At 49.0% G+C, this 14309-nt stretch overlaps 1 protein-coding gene and 1 long non-coding RNA gene across 14 annotated transcripts in view; one reads left to right on the top strand and one right to left on the bottom strand.

The window, feature by feature from the left end:
• FAM53B (family with sequence similarity 53 member B) overlaps positions 1-14309 on the top strand; it is a 123315-nt gene that overhangs the window by 97007 nt on the left and 11999 nt on the right. The window lies entirely within an intron of this gene.
• On the bottom strand, positions 5497-13584 carry LOC310764003. The gene is made up of 2 exons (XR_014548961.1): positions 12783-13584; positions 5497-6143 (listed from the first exon to the last, which is right to left on the bottom strand). It is a non-coding gene; the product is annotated as an uncharacterized lncRNA (long non-coding RNA).

Below are 14309 nucleotides of genomic sequence, written 5' to 3'. Positions count from 1 at the left end.
CTCACATGTCTTAGTCCAGCACTCTGAACCACTATGCCACACTGATGTCATTACCATGTGCTCTTCCTGGAGCACTTATTGAGAATCTGAGAATAATTCCTTAATTCCTGAATCTGCATAGGAAGCTTCAGGTTGTATCAAATGGTGTCTCTATGCTCATGGGAAGGCTGTTTGCTGCACCAGAGATTTCTGTTTGTGGAAGGGACGGGGAGGTGACGTCCACAAATCCTCCTTTTCTCCTCCAGCCCCCTGCATCACATTGCACAGTGTTTGTTTCAAAGGGTTCCTCGACCCTCTGGAGGTTTTAAGTACTTTCCTGCAGAGGGAAGAAGAAATAAGCAAAAATCCCGCCCCCTCTTTTCTGCTGATGGTTGAACCCTTTGCTGGATCGAGGAGTCTTCTGTGACTGCAGGGAAATGACTGGGCGCAACCGCCAATGAATTGCTTTCAATCAGTGAAATTCTATGCTTGGTTTCAGTTTCCACACTTTGCATCAGACACACAGATGTACAGCTTTGCCCATGGCGGCTGGGAACCTTGCAGCGGGAAACTGGTTTTGCTGCTTTGTGTGATTAAGGTTTGAGACCTCAAAACATTGTGTGAGCATTGACAACTTGCAAATTGTATCTGCTCTCACCAGGCTAGGCCTGCCTGAAGCAGCTTTGTTTGGGGGGCTGAAAAATGGCTTAATCAGCTGAATCTCTCTCCCCCCCCCCCGTGTGTATGTGTGTGTATATATTTTTTTCCTCCAGTGCTTCTCTCTTTTTTGTCCTTGAGAACAAAGTTCCAGTCACTTTAATCAGTCACATGAAATGGTCGTTGGAAGAAGTCTGAAATCCTTGTCATCTCTTTTTCACATCTCATGAAGATTGTAACTCCACTCTGCGGCAAGAGTGTTAAGTAATCATTGTGGGTTGTTCTCTGGCACAACCTCCCCGTCTTCGCAGCAGATAGCATCTGGCTTGCAGTTTAAAGAGAACTATAATAAAGCTGCAAGGCCCTGCAGTTACTGTGCATGTTTTGTACCAGCTTGCTTTGAAATTAACATGCTTTGGTTTGTGTGGTTTCAGTAACGACAGCTGAAACATGGTACCTCCAGGGGCTACTTCTGTCTCATACTGCTGTCTTGTTCTTTTTCTGTGCTTTGCAAATAGAGCTGGTTTTGTGCAATGTACTAGTGAACTTTACGCAGGACAGCAATTATTTATTGGCAGCTATTGAAATAAAATGAGGCCTTGCCAGTTCATTAGGGCTGGCCCCACTCATATCTGAGAGATACAGTTGTTTCCTTGTTTGCCTTTCTCTCCTAGGGGATAGCAGTCAGTTACTGGCTTCGTCCAAAATTTGATTACCGGTCCTACACACTTTCAGATGTTGTGACCTATACACAGGGCTGCATGGGTGGGAGCAAGAGAGCAGTGAAGGTCCCTGGGCGCACAGAAAAAGTGCAGAATGTGGTGTACAGTTTCCCGAGGATCTCAGCTCTTGCTCTCTAGCCCATACGGTTCTGCAAAAGTGTTTGAAAATGTGTGACCCATGCCAGGCAAAATCTCAGAAGCCAGAAATGTGACTGAATAGGTGTTTCAGCAACCGGGAGTGAGGAGGCTTCAGTGCCCTGTTCAGTTCTTGATCCTTCTCTAGATTAGCAAAAAAGAAGAAGAAAAATGCAAAACAAGAGAAATTATACCGACACAATATATTTACATACTGTACAGGTAAGAGGATCCAGGTTTACTTGGTGTAGAATTTTGATTGCCTGAGGGCAGAATTTGTTTTCCACCCCTGTTATGAATACACATAGAGCTACTCATACATATAAGGATGTTTGCAAATCTTAGGTTGTTTCCAGATGACCTCTTTGTTGAACATTCATCCTGATTTGTTTGCAGTGAGGTTACACAACATCAGGTCAAGTGATTGTTGTTCCATGATTTCCAATGCATGTTTGCGTCCTGTTCGTTATTGGAAAAACTCTGATTTCCCAATATAGGAAATATATATATATTTTATATATATAAAATATATATTTTTCTATATGTTAGGAAATATCCTAACAGGGAGTGGGTTAGTTACGCAAAATCACCAAATCAACTTTTAATTGTGGAGCCTGTATGTGATTGAATCCCACCCAAAACAGTCTGTAAGTGTCCTTACTTACAGTACCCACTTATATCCATATTATGGTAACTCATTCTGTGCTTCTTTAGCACTCCCCAACTCTCTAAAGCAGGAAAAAGGAGGGTCAAATTGCAATTCCAATTAGGTTCAAGTCTGTAAACCACAATACCCACAATTTCAGTTAGCATGAATTATGTTTAAATGACTACAGACATTGCACTCATCCCTGAAAATGACTATCAAGTTGCAACTAAAACCTTATGTCTTTCAAATCCTTGGGCTTAACCTTGGCATCTCCTGCTTCGCAACAAAGGAAGTATGTGGTGATATGTATACATACATGGCCACTAGCTGCTGGACTCATGTATCTGATGGATGGCATGATGTTGAACCTCAATGGTGGGGAAGGGGAGCAGATGGCAGGAAGAAAGCAAGTAAACAAATACTCCTTGGGCTTCCTTCTGATCCATAAAAGCAGATCAAGGTATAGAGCAGTAGTTTGTTGAAATAAAATGTAAAGGAGCACAAACTATAATGCAGGGGGAAGGGGGGAATTGTGCAGGTGAGAACTCATTGACATGGCAATATTGGCAGGATCTTGTTTCCTTAGCATATAACCCAGTTCAGACTCCCTGCCAGACATATAGTATTCTGTTTGTATTTCACATATTTTATAACTACCCTCTGTGTATATTTTTTTTCCTTGAGCATTTCTGTCATATATTTTCCTGACACTTCATTCATCACTTGGAAGTTGAAGCCAGGGAAAAGAAATGCCAGTATAATATCTGCCTCCTTTCCCCTCCAGTGTGACTGTTGGTCTTGTCTTGGAGTTCTTTGGCTTTCCCCTCACTACTTGAGTATATACTGGCAAGGCTGGCTAATTACTGCCGGGAGAAATAAGACAGCCACATCTTTCAGCATCTTTTGGAGCTGGGCTCCAAAGATCACAGCCGTGGTGCAAATTAGAGATCCAAGACAGCCAGCAGTTAGGACTATTAGATTTCTACACTGACATTAAGCATAGGGAGTCAATGCACCATTGTATTTCATTTCAGTGGTTGGGTTTCATGGAGTGCCATTAAGGTTTGATATCAAGCTGCTCTTTTACTGGCAAATTGTTTTATTGCAGTGGCTAAAAGGTGAAAATGACACAGGCCAACCTGCTTTCCTTTTCTCTTGTTAGAGGCTTTATAACTGTTATAAGAGTTGTAAATGCACATGAGCTGGAACAATGGAGCATTGTTCTTTGGGCTCAGCAACAGCATGTTGACAACGAGTTGCTTTTAGCTGATTAACTGTCCAGATTCTGAATAGAATATTTTGGTGCTTGTAAACACCACATCTCGAATCAGGTAACGTTTGAAGGCAGCTAATAAAAGCACTGTTTTTAACTCACACGTACATTGCCTTGCCTTGCATGAAATCAGCAGATGTCTTCATTGTGCATGATCTCTGCAAAACAACACTGGACACTGTTTATGCCAGTTTTCATTTAACACAGATTCTCCGTAAATAATCTGCAATGATTGAATTACTCATAAAACCACAGCATCCTTGTTTCGCCCTGAGTATTTAAAGTTCTTAACACAAAAATTCACTTTTAAATGTATCAGGTGCTTTGAAAACATTTACCTTATTCATTTTCATTCAAATTCCTGGTTTAGGGGTGGGAAAGTGTAACTTGGCAGAAGGTGACATGCAGCAAATGCATAAATTGAGCTCAGATCTTTAAAGGTCATACATTCTCTGGGCTACCATGTTCCATCGTAGTTTCCTTCTCCTGGCTAATGCTTTAAGGGAAAATAATGCTGAAGTCCTCTGTATGGACCCATCTTAGATGCATTGTTTTTATCACTGCAGTTCACAGAAGTTGCTCTGAGTAACTTCTGCCAGGTCTCTGCTCAGAATTACACTGTTCATGCAAATGCAGACGTGGGCACTTCATCCTAGTGGAATGAACAAACCAAGTCTTAAAGGGGCAAGCAAACTACTTTGCATTTCTGCAGCTCAAAGTCACTTCACTGTTTTCCTTCTCGCAGACAGTAATTTTCAGCGTTGTGAAGGAACAATTGTAGCACAGTGTGCTAAATGGCAGGTGATGACAGTTTGGTAGGTAAGACAGGTATTGTTGACAGCTTATAGCATTACACCCTCAACAGGAAAGCTGCCACAATATCCTAGTAGCAGTGGGAGGTTTTTCTTTTTTGGGGGGGAAGGGGGCATTAGCACAAGACCTTTTCAGTATTTTTTCACTTTGGGCAATATAGTCCTGTTAACCTTTCTTCTACCATAGTTGCTTGGGGATCTCAGAGAGAGACATTCTTTGGATTTCCCATGCTCAAAGTGAAAAAGAAAATATCACAGATTTTTAATTTGCAGAAAAGGAAGCACTTTTATCAGTGAATTTTCATAGGTTTTATAACTTTCTCAGTGCGACCCTTAGGTGTAGCAGGGAAGCTGGTATTATAGGTTTTTTTTTTAACTAAGCCCTTAAGACTGGATAATAGAAAAGCAAATAATACAGAACATAGATTTATGCATTGAAGAAGCATTATGGATAATCATGTTCCCTATTGGCACTGGACATTATAGGCCTAATCAGGACACTATATTCCTTGTGAATAGTGAGTTTTCCACCTCTTGGCTGCATCCCTGGCTTAGTGGTGGAGCATCTTCTTTGCCTGCAGGGGGTCCCAAATTTGGTCCTCAGCATCTCTGGTTAAAAGGACCTGAGGTATCAGGGTGGGAAAAGGCCTCTGCCCAGCAGCTGTTGCCAATTATGTTACTAGACTCAATGTGGCATTCAAAAGAGTGCAGAACGTGATCACTGATACTGGATGCAAATCCACCAACACAAGACTTGATCCTCAGCTCATCAGGTATGCCAGCTTGGAGCTGGTGCAATAAAAATTTAGGAGGGGGAAACATCTCCCCCTGCCCTGCTCAGTGTTAGTCAGCAAGACTTGGGATGTGGTGGTGAATCTGCTGCTCCTTTCATCCCCAATTCCATATAGGATAGCTCTGCTAGTCTTGTAAAAACCAAATACTTTGGTAGTTTTAAAACTTTGACCTGTAATCTATGACACGCTGTCGTACTGCTTCCCATATACATGCTTAGATGTAAAAACCAAGTAACTGGAAAACAGTTTTTAAAAAACAAAAAAAAACCCTAAAAATAATTATTATATATTGTAGATTCACATTTTTAATTTTAATTAACCCACTCTATGTCTGAATGCTGGCAAATGCCCACTTTCAGATGGTTCAGTGTGACTGCTTCATCAATATGTAAATCAAATGTGAAATGAATTAGTTGCCCTTTTGATTGGTGTTTTAAAACAGGCATATTCTGCAACGTGTTCTTGACACAGTAAGAGTGCACCAATGGTGGATTTATTCTGCTTTAGTTTGTTTTGCAATGCTACCACATTATTACTGTCCGGAAGGGCTCTTAGCATAACAAAAGTAGAATAAAAATAATCCATATCATCTGCAGTATAAAAAGTTGTGATATTCCAGCAGGAAGATCTGCGATACAGACTGATTAGAAGGGAAGCAGTGTGACCACCCCAAAACTTTTGCAGGTGCCAGCAGTAGTGAAAGAAGGATCACATATGGCTGTCCTGATAACACAATGAGCACAAATCATAATGAATGCACAATAAAAGGGATATCTAGAGGGTCACTAAAACAAGCAGGTAGCATTTAATGGTTGCCAAATAATTTGCAGCAGGGTGGGATAAAGCAGAGTCTGGTAGAAGTGAATAAATAGGTAGGGTGTGATTAAGATAGGCCAGGAAAGATTGAGCAAAACAGTAAGAAGCATAACTTTTTTCTTCTTATTATTTTTAAGTTCCGTGGTACCAGGAAGGCTGTACAATTGCACATCCGGGAAGTTGTCATTCTTCAAAAACTGAAAAGAAACATGCATTTTAGTTGTTGTTTGCTTTGGTATCACTGGTTCTAATGCAGCCCCAAATTACAAGCCTACCAATGCGAGAGTCCTGCTGGTTAATAAGTGCCTGTCAGGGCTACCCTAGGTCCCAGCTCACAAAGGACCAACGCTGCTTCGTTGTTAAGTATAAAAGCCTTTATTGAAGTTCAGTTTCACTTCCAGAGCCGCAGCGCGCAGCCCCACGTCTAAAGTGTCAGACCACTGATGCTCCGTCTGAGTCTCCTCCCCCTTGACACCAATTTAAGAGTCTAGCCTTGCTCCACCTTCTCCGCTGCTCCTTCCTCCTCTGGGTCCGCCTGCCCGCCGGGGTTCCGCCCTTTCTAGCCTCTTCTCCCGCTGATTCCCCTGAGCCTTCTCCCTCCCTCCGGCGGGCTTTAGGAGCTGGTTCCCCATCCGGGTCTCCTGCTGTTCCGCGCGCCTGCACATTTGAACTTGGCGCGCGCGCCCACCCAGCAACTTTCCTCCTGACCGTTCCACTGCTGCTGTCACTGCTTCCCCCATCGGGGGGGCTAGCTGCAACTGACCTCCCCTCCGTTGGAGGCGTGGTCAGCCCTGACTCCCTCTCTGGAGGAGACACTGCTCCTGACACATGTGACTCCTCCCCCCCACTACGCTCTGGTGGGGAAACTGGTCCTGATCCTCCACTGCTGCTTTGGGGTTCCCCTCTGGCTCCTTGTTTCTGGTGCGTCCCCCCTGGGACCCCCCTTGCCCTGACCATCGGCGCCCCCTTCTGGGAATCTTCTGATTCGCTGGAGAAGCTCATGGAATCTCTCGGGCCACTGTCATACTCCCCTACGCTGCCCTCGGATTCTTCCCCTTCGCTCTCCCAATCCTCTCTCCCCAGTGCTCCTGCTCCTGATTCCCTGACATCCATCCCCCCCTCGAAGCCCCCCCTTCCCCCCTCCCCCTCTTCGGGTGTGGGTTCCGGGTGCTCCAGTCCAGTGGGTGTGAGTGCGGGATACCATTCTTCCCCCCTGGTGTGTAGCCGGTCCACTGGATCCGGCCCAACCGCAACGGGCTCGTCGACGTCGATTTCCTCTGCTTCCATCTCTCTGCTGATGTGCTCGAATCCAGGATCCTCCCCCAACACGTCCATGTCCTCCCCTCCCCCGGGTACCTCTGGTGAGACAGCTTGCAAAGGTCCCCGCAGCAGCTCCCTGCGCCACCCCACCTCCGGTTGAGTGTCCCACCAATAGGAGCGGTCTGTGGCAAACCCCGAGAGAGACCCCTCCGAGGAGCTAGTGTCTGGCGTCGTCTCTTCAGCTGATGAAAAACCCTGGAACGTACTGGCTGACAGTGTGGGCGTGAAGAGCCAGTCGTCGAAATACTCTGCCGGCATAGGTCTGTGTGGGAAGAGTGCATGGAACTCGTCTTTAAGATAGTGCTCCTCCACGGCATAGCACGGTACCCACCTGTTGGCACTGGCTGGGGTACCTTCCCTGGCGAGGAGGTATTCCACCCCCTCTTCCCCCCACCTCGAGTCCAAAATCTCCGTGACCTCGTTGAGTGGCGTCGCCCTCCGTGACCCCTCCCTCTTCGGAGATTCACTAAGTGTGTCTGGCGCGTTCCCTGACGCCTGAAACCTGTGGGGTTCCCTGTAGGGTGTGAGCACTGACCTATGAAAGACTGGGTGCATTCTGGAGCCCTCCGGGAGTGTCAACCGGAAGGCCACTGGATTGATTTGCGCCGCGACCTGGTAAGGTCCCAGCTGCTTGTGCTTGAGCTTCCTCTTAGCTAGCGTCCTGGCCGGCACTGCCTGGGCTGCTAACCAGACCCAGTCCCCCACCTGGATGTCCTCCCCGACCCTCCTGTGCTTGTCTGCCTGCATTTTGTAGGCGTGTTTCGCCAGTTCCAATTGCCTGCGGAGTTGCTCGTGGACCTCCTGTAACTCTGCTGCTAAGTGCTCTGCTCCCCTTGGCTCCCCCTCCCCCTTCGTCTCTAACCCTGGGAAAGTTCTGGGATGCCGCCCATTATTGGCGAAGAACGGTGTCACTCCCGTAGACCCGTGCTTCGTGTTGTTGTAGGCAAACTCGGCCAGCGGTAGGTAGTCCACCCAGGTCGAGGGTTGTTGATTGGCGTAGCATCGCAGGTACTGCTGCATGATGGCGTTGACCCTCTCCGCTTGTCCGTTGGTCTGCGGGTGTCGTGCCGACGCTAAGTTGATCTTGACGTTCAGGATGCCCAGCAGCTTCTGCCAGAAGCTCGAGACGAATTGGCGACCCCGGTCGGACAGGATGGACCGCGGCAAGCCGTGAGCTTTGAACACGTGGTCTATGAACAGCTTGGCGGTCTGTTCCGCTGTGGCCACCTTCGCGCACGGAATAAAGTGTGCCATCTTGGTGAACATGTCTACGACCACGAGCACCGCTGTTTTGCCTCGCGAGCTGGGCAGATCTGTGACAAAGTCCAGGGCCACTCTCTCCCACGGTTCGAGCGGCGTCTGTAGGGGTTCTAGTAGACCCGCTGGCTTCCTGTGTACTGGCTTGGCCCTTTGGCAGGTGTCACACCTGGAGACGTAATCCGCGACTTCTCCCCTCACCTTGGGCCACCAAAAGTCTCTGGTTACTAATTCCGCCGTTTTGTCCTTGCCGAAGTGCCCAGCGCTGGGCGCGTCGTGTAGCTGCTGCAAGACTTTCGCGCGGAGGTCGTCTCCGGGCACGTAGAGAGCCCCTTTGCGGATGAGCAGTCCGTCTCGTATCTGGAACTCGTCGTCCTTCGCTGTGCCTCTTCGCACCTCCTCCATCTTGGATTGTGCGAACGAATCCGTCTGCAGCGCTCGACGCACCGCGTCCAGGTCCACGGCAGCTGAAGCGCACGCCCACGCTTTCGGTGCGAAAATGTGCTTGGCCGCCACCGGCGCCGCTTCCTCGAGATACTGCGGCTTCCTGGATAGTGCATCCGCCATGACGTTGTTGTCTCCCGGGATGTATTCTATCCGGAAATCGAAATCCGCAAAGAACTCCGCCCAGCGGATGTGTCTCTGGTTCAGGAACCGCGCCGTGCGCCAGTACTCCAGGTTCTTATGGTCCGTGCGGACTTGCACTGTGTGTCTGGCTCCAACGAGGAAGTGCCGCCACGCCCTGAAAGCTGCATGAATGGCCAGCAACTCCCTGTCCCAGATGGTGTAGTTCTGTTCCGCCTTGCTGAGTTTCCTGGAGTAGAATGCGCACGGCCTCCATTCCCCTTGCGGATCTTGCTGCAACAGGACGGCCCCCACTGCTCTGTCTGAGGCGTCCGTCTCAACCCTCATTGGTCTGCTGGGGTTTACATGTAGCAGCTGTTCTTCGGACGCGAAGAGACGCTTGAGTCTCCGAAAGGACTGCTCCGCCTGGTCCGTCCAGGTGAACTTCTTCTTCTTGGAGCTGAGGGTGTCCGTGATGGCCGCCGTCTCCTTCGCGAACCCTTTGATGAACTTGCGATAAAAGTTGGCGAAGCCGACGAACCTCTGGACCTCCTTCCGATTGCGCGGGCTCTTCCAGTCCAACACCGCGCGGACCTTGGCGCTGTCCATGGCGAGTCCCTTGTCGGACAGCTTGTAGCCCAGAAAATCCACCTCCGTCATGTCGAACTGGCACTTCTCTAATTTGGCGTAAAGTCTGTGCTCCCGTAGCCTCTGCAGGACCTCCTTGACGTCCCTCTCGTGAGCCTCCTGCGATTCCGAGAAGATCAGGATATCGTCCAGGAAGCAGACGCACTTCTTGTAGAGGAGTCCCGCTAACACGTGATGCATGAAAGCTTGGAAGGTATGGGAGCCATTTTGCAGACCAAAAGGCATTACGCGATATTCATAGGTGCCTAAAGGTGTAAACATGGCTGTCTTCCACTCATCGCCCTCCCGCATGCGTATAAGGTTGTACGCCCCTCGTAGATCCAACTTGGTGAAGATCCGTCCCTTCCTCACCGTCGCGAGCAGGTCGTCGATCTTGGGCATGGGGAATGCTGCGGGCTTTGTTTTGGAATTTATGGTCCTAAAATCAACTATGAGTCTCCGTTGGGGCGTGTCCTTCTTCTTCACGAAAAACACGGGACTGCCCCCCACTGCTTTAGATTCTTGGATGAACCCCCGCTTCAAGTTGTGATCTATGAACTCCCTGAGTTCTTGCAGTTCATCTTCAGACATGGAATACAGTTTCCCAGTCGGCAGCGTCGCTCCCGGCAGGAGGTCAATCTTGCAGTCGTAAGGCCTGTGGGGAGGCAGCTTATCCGCTTCCCTCTCGCAGAAGACCTCCAAAAACTCCTTGTACTTGTTGGGTACCGCTTGCACCATGCCTAGGTGTAGCTGCGGTTCATCCTCTTGCCCCTCCTCCTCCTGGCGGGTCTGGATGCAGTGTTCTGCGCAGTAGGAGGAACAGAAGGTCAACTGCCGCTGGTACCATGCCAATGCCGGGCTGTGCCTATCCAGCCAACTCATACCCAACACTATGGGCGTGTCCGACAGGTGGGTGACGTTGAAGCTGATGACTTCGCGGTGGTTTCCAATTTGCATCACCATCGGTGGTGTTTGCTGTACCACCTCTCCTCCCAGTAGCTTCCTGCCATCGACCGTGACGACGTTTAGGGGCATCGTGGCTGGCATGAGTGCTATGCGATGTTGCTTTATAAAGTCCACTCCAATAAAGTCTGCGTTGCTCCCAGAGTCAATGGTTATTGGTACTTGCATGGTGTGCCCATTGGGCAACTGGAGCGATGCGGTGAGTTGCACCACTGGTTTGGGTGGGAGGGGGTCTGTGGGCTGTAAAATCTCTGGGGACTGCTTCACTGACTTGCCTGGTTGGGCCCCAGTGGCTCTGTTTCCAACCAGGCTTCTTCTTCCCCCTGCAGCTGTTTCAGCTGCTCACCTGTTCCCTTTACTGTTGCTGAGGCTGCAGTGTGCTTCTGGAGCCTCTGGGGACACTCTTTGGCCATGTGCTGTGCACTGTCGCAGATGTAACACTTCCTGGTCCCTCTAGGAGCCTTCCCCTTGACTGCTCCCGGTGTTTGGGCTCTGCTGGCAGTCTGAGCCCTTGCACCACCAATCTCCATCGGCTCTTCTCCCCTTCCCAAAGGAGGCATGGACAGCGCCCGCCCCGCCTCTCTGGGAAAGAAAGGGGTTGTCCTGGCTGGGGTGCTTCCCTTACGTCCTTCCAGGCGCACACCAATTGCCAACGCTCTTTGGGCAACTTCTTGGGTATTTTGGGGTCTTTCTCCTCTTGCCAGTTCATCTTTCACCTCTCCACTTAGCCCCTCCCAGAACAGGTCTCTGACAGCAATGGAGTCCTTCTCCCAGCCCAGCACGTTCAGTAAGGCAAAAAAGCGCGAGTGATACTGCCTCACCGTCGCTTTCCCTTGCTGTAGTCCATGCATTTCCCTCCGAGCAATATCTACATCTACCGTAGATTTAAAGCAAGCGTCCATAGCTTTGATAAATGCATCGGAATCTTTGAGGGCAGGGTCTTTTTCGCGCCACAAATTCCGCAGCCACGCTTTTGCTTCCCCATGCAAATGAGTGATTATGAAGCCCACCTTCTCTTCCTCATCTCTAAAGTCTTTCCGAAGCAAATTGAGCGCGTAAACCACGTCAGCTCTGAAGTTAGGGTATTGCTGCAGGTTCCCATCAAAGTGCGCCACCAGGCTGCCCCCCCTCTTCCCGAGGCCAACTCCCTCCGGTTTGGGTCCTGGCAGCCCCTCTTTCCCCCAACGGTCCCACCTGGCTTGCAGATCCCGGCAGAGCGCTACTGCTTCTTCTTCTCTTTTCCTGGATGCTGCTACTTCCGCGTAAAGCGTCGTGACTGCTTCTTGCAGTTCTTTCACCTGGCTCTCTGTAGTCATCTTTGCCTATCTTCGTGAGCTCGCAAAACACCAAGTCTTGCCCCTCGCTGCACCAACTCACGCTGCGAGGTTTTTATGTGGGACGGAGCATACTGTCAGGGCTACCCTAGGTCCCAGCTCACAAAGGACCAACGCTGCTTCGTTGTTAAGTATAAAAGCCTTTATTGAAGTTCAGTTTCACTTCCAGAGCCGCAGCGCGCAGCCCCACGTCTAAAGTGTCAGACCACTGATGCTCCGTCTGAGTCTCCTCCCCCTTGACACCAATTTAAGAGTCTAGCCTTGCTCCACCTTCTCCGCTGCTCCTTCCTCCTCTGGGTCCGCCTGCCCGCCGGGGTTCCGCCCTTTCTAGCCTCTTCTCCCGCTGATTCCCCTGAGCCTTCTCCCTCCCTCCGGCGGGCTTTAGGAGCTGGTTCCCCATCCGGGTCTCCTGCTGTTCCGCGCGCCTGCACATTTGAACTTGGCGCGCGCGCCCACCCAGCAACTTTCCTCCTGACCGTTCCACTGCTGCTGTCACTGCTTCCCCCATCGGGGGGGCTAGCTGCAACTGACCTCCCCTCCGTTGGAGGCGTGGTCAGCCCTGACTCCCTCTCTGGAGGAGACACTGCTCCTGACACATGTGACTCCTCCCCCCCACTACGCTCTGGTGGGGAAACTGGTCCTGATCCTCCACTGCTGCTTTGGGGTTCCCCTCTGGCTCCTTGTTTCTGGTGCGTCCCCCCTGGGACCCCCCTTGCCCTGACCATCGGCGCCCCCTTCTGGGAATCTTCTGATTCGCTGGAGAAGCTCATGGAATCTCTCGGGCCACTGTCATACTCCCCTACGCTGCCCTCGGATTCTTCCCCTTCGCTCTCCCAATCCTCTCTCCCCAGTGCTCCTGCTCCTGATTCCCTGACAGTGCCATTCAAATTCCTGATAGCAGGATTCTTAAGAAAAATAAATGTAGATACTGTAACAAAGCTACTGTACATAAACTTTAAAAAAAACCCTGTTAAAATAACATTCCCAGCCTTTTCAAACTAATGACATCAAGGAGGTGCCAAGATAAGGCTTGCATTGGCATGTCGAGGCATGTTTGCAGAATATTAGTCCTGTGTGTGAAGATAAAAACCAAACACTTTTCTCAGGGTCAACATGTAGTGCTTATTCACAAGTGGTCAGCTGAGAATGAAAGCAACAGGGGAATGCAAGGAATGCCTTGCAATGCAAACAATCCAATGGAATTCACATCTCTATGTATAGAGATTAATTATGATTGATGCTGTTTTAACACCTCTTTTTTTTTTCTTTTGCTCCAAAAGACTTATCTTCATATGTCTTAAATCAAGGGTTGATTTCTACCTAATGGCAGATACTGGGCATCCTCACATGACTTTTTCTCTCTTTCTAACCCATCCCCTACCAAATAATACATATTTCCCATTGCTCCACAAAATAGGCTGTCATGTTGTGCCCTGCCATGCTTCCCACTAGTGACAGCCAGTGATGTGGAAGGGCAGTGAGAAAACGATGTAGGAAAGGGAAGAGACGTCAAATTCGGGAGAACAACATGATGTCAAATTACAGGACAAGTAAAGCTACACATGACCATGAAGAACATGGTGTCTGCCACAATATGTACTTTAACCCTAAGAACTACTTTGTATAGTCAATGGCTTTGCAAGGGCCCTGAAATTTCTCTCTCTCCATTTAAAAAATGCTACTCATTGACTGATGTAAGTACCTGTTGCCCCAACTGATAGGGCAGCTGTGTGTGTGGGGGGGTATGTATGCACCATTTAGTGGTCTTGTTTTCTTTCTTCTGCTCTTTTAGATAAGGCAGCAAATTTGTGCTACGCCAGGCTCCCGTGGCAGCCATTTTGTGTTACGCCACAACCTACAGCATCCATTTTGTGGCATGCCATGACCCCATGGAAGCCTCTTTGTGTTCTGCCACATCCTCATGGCAGCCATTTTGTGTTATGCCACACACCCTCTGCACTTTCTAAAACAATTTCAAGTTGGCCCCAAAGACTGGCAACCCCTGATCTAGGTCCTGGAGATGATTTCTCAGTCTTGTTGGGTTTTTTGTTGGGAGGGGTGAATGGGGAGGTGGGGAGAGTCAAACTATACCTTGTGCTTTTCAGGGAGCTCTGTTTTTATGAGCTCCATTGGATGTTCTTAATGCCATCTATGACACTTCCAGGTAATGCTGTTTTCCAGCCCTCGATGTCTCTCCAAATCTCCCTCTCTTATTTGCATTAAATCCAGAGTGCGCCACACTAGCAAGAATAAATAGCTACACCCACATATTGCTTTCTACAACAGTTAGATTGGCACATGGGGAAGGGGAAAACAAAGCCGTATTCTCTAAGGGATCGTTATGCATGAGGTGGGAACACTTGCAATTAAAAAAGAAAAGAAAAGCATGCCCTCTAACAGCAGAAAT

Source organism: Podarcis filfolensis (assembly GCF_964270895.1).
Source record: "Podarcis filfolensis genome assembly, chromosome: 5".
In the NCBI taxonomy this organism is placed as follows: domain Eukaryota; kingdom Metazoa; phylum Chordata; class Lepidosauria; order Squamata; family Lacertidae; genus Podarcis; species Podarcis filfolensis.
The sequence above is the reverse complement of the archived record's forward strand: the minus strand, read 5'-3'. Positions and strand labels throughout refer to the sequence as shown.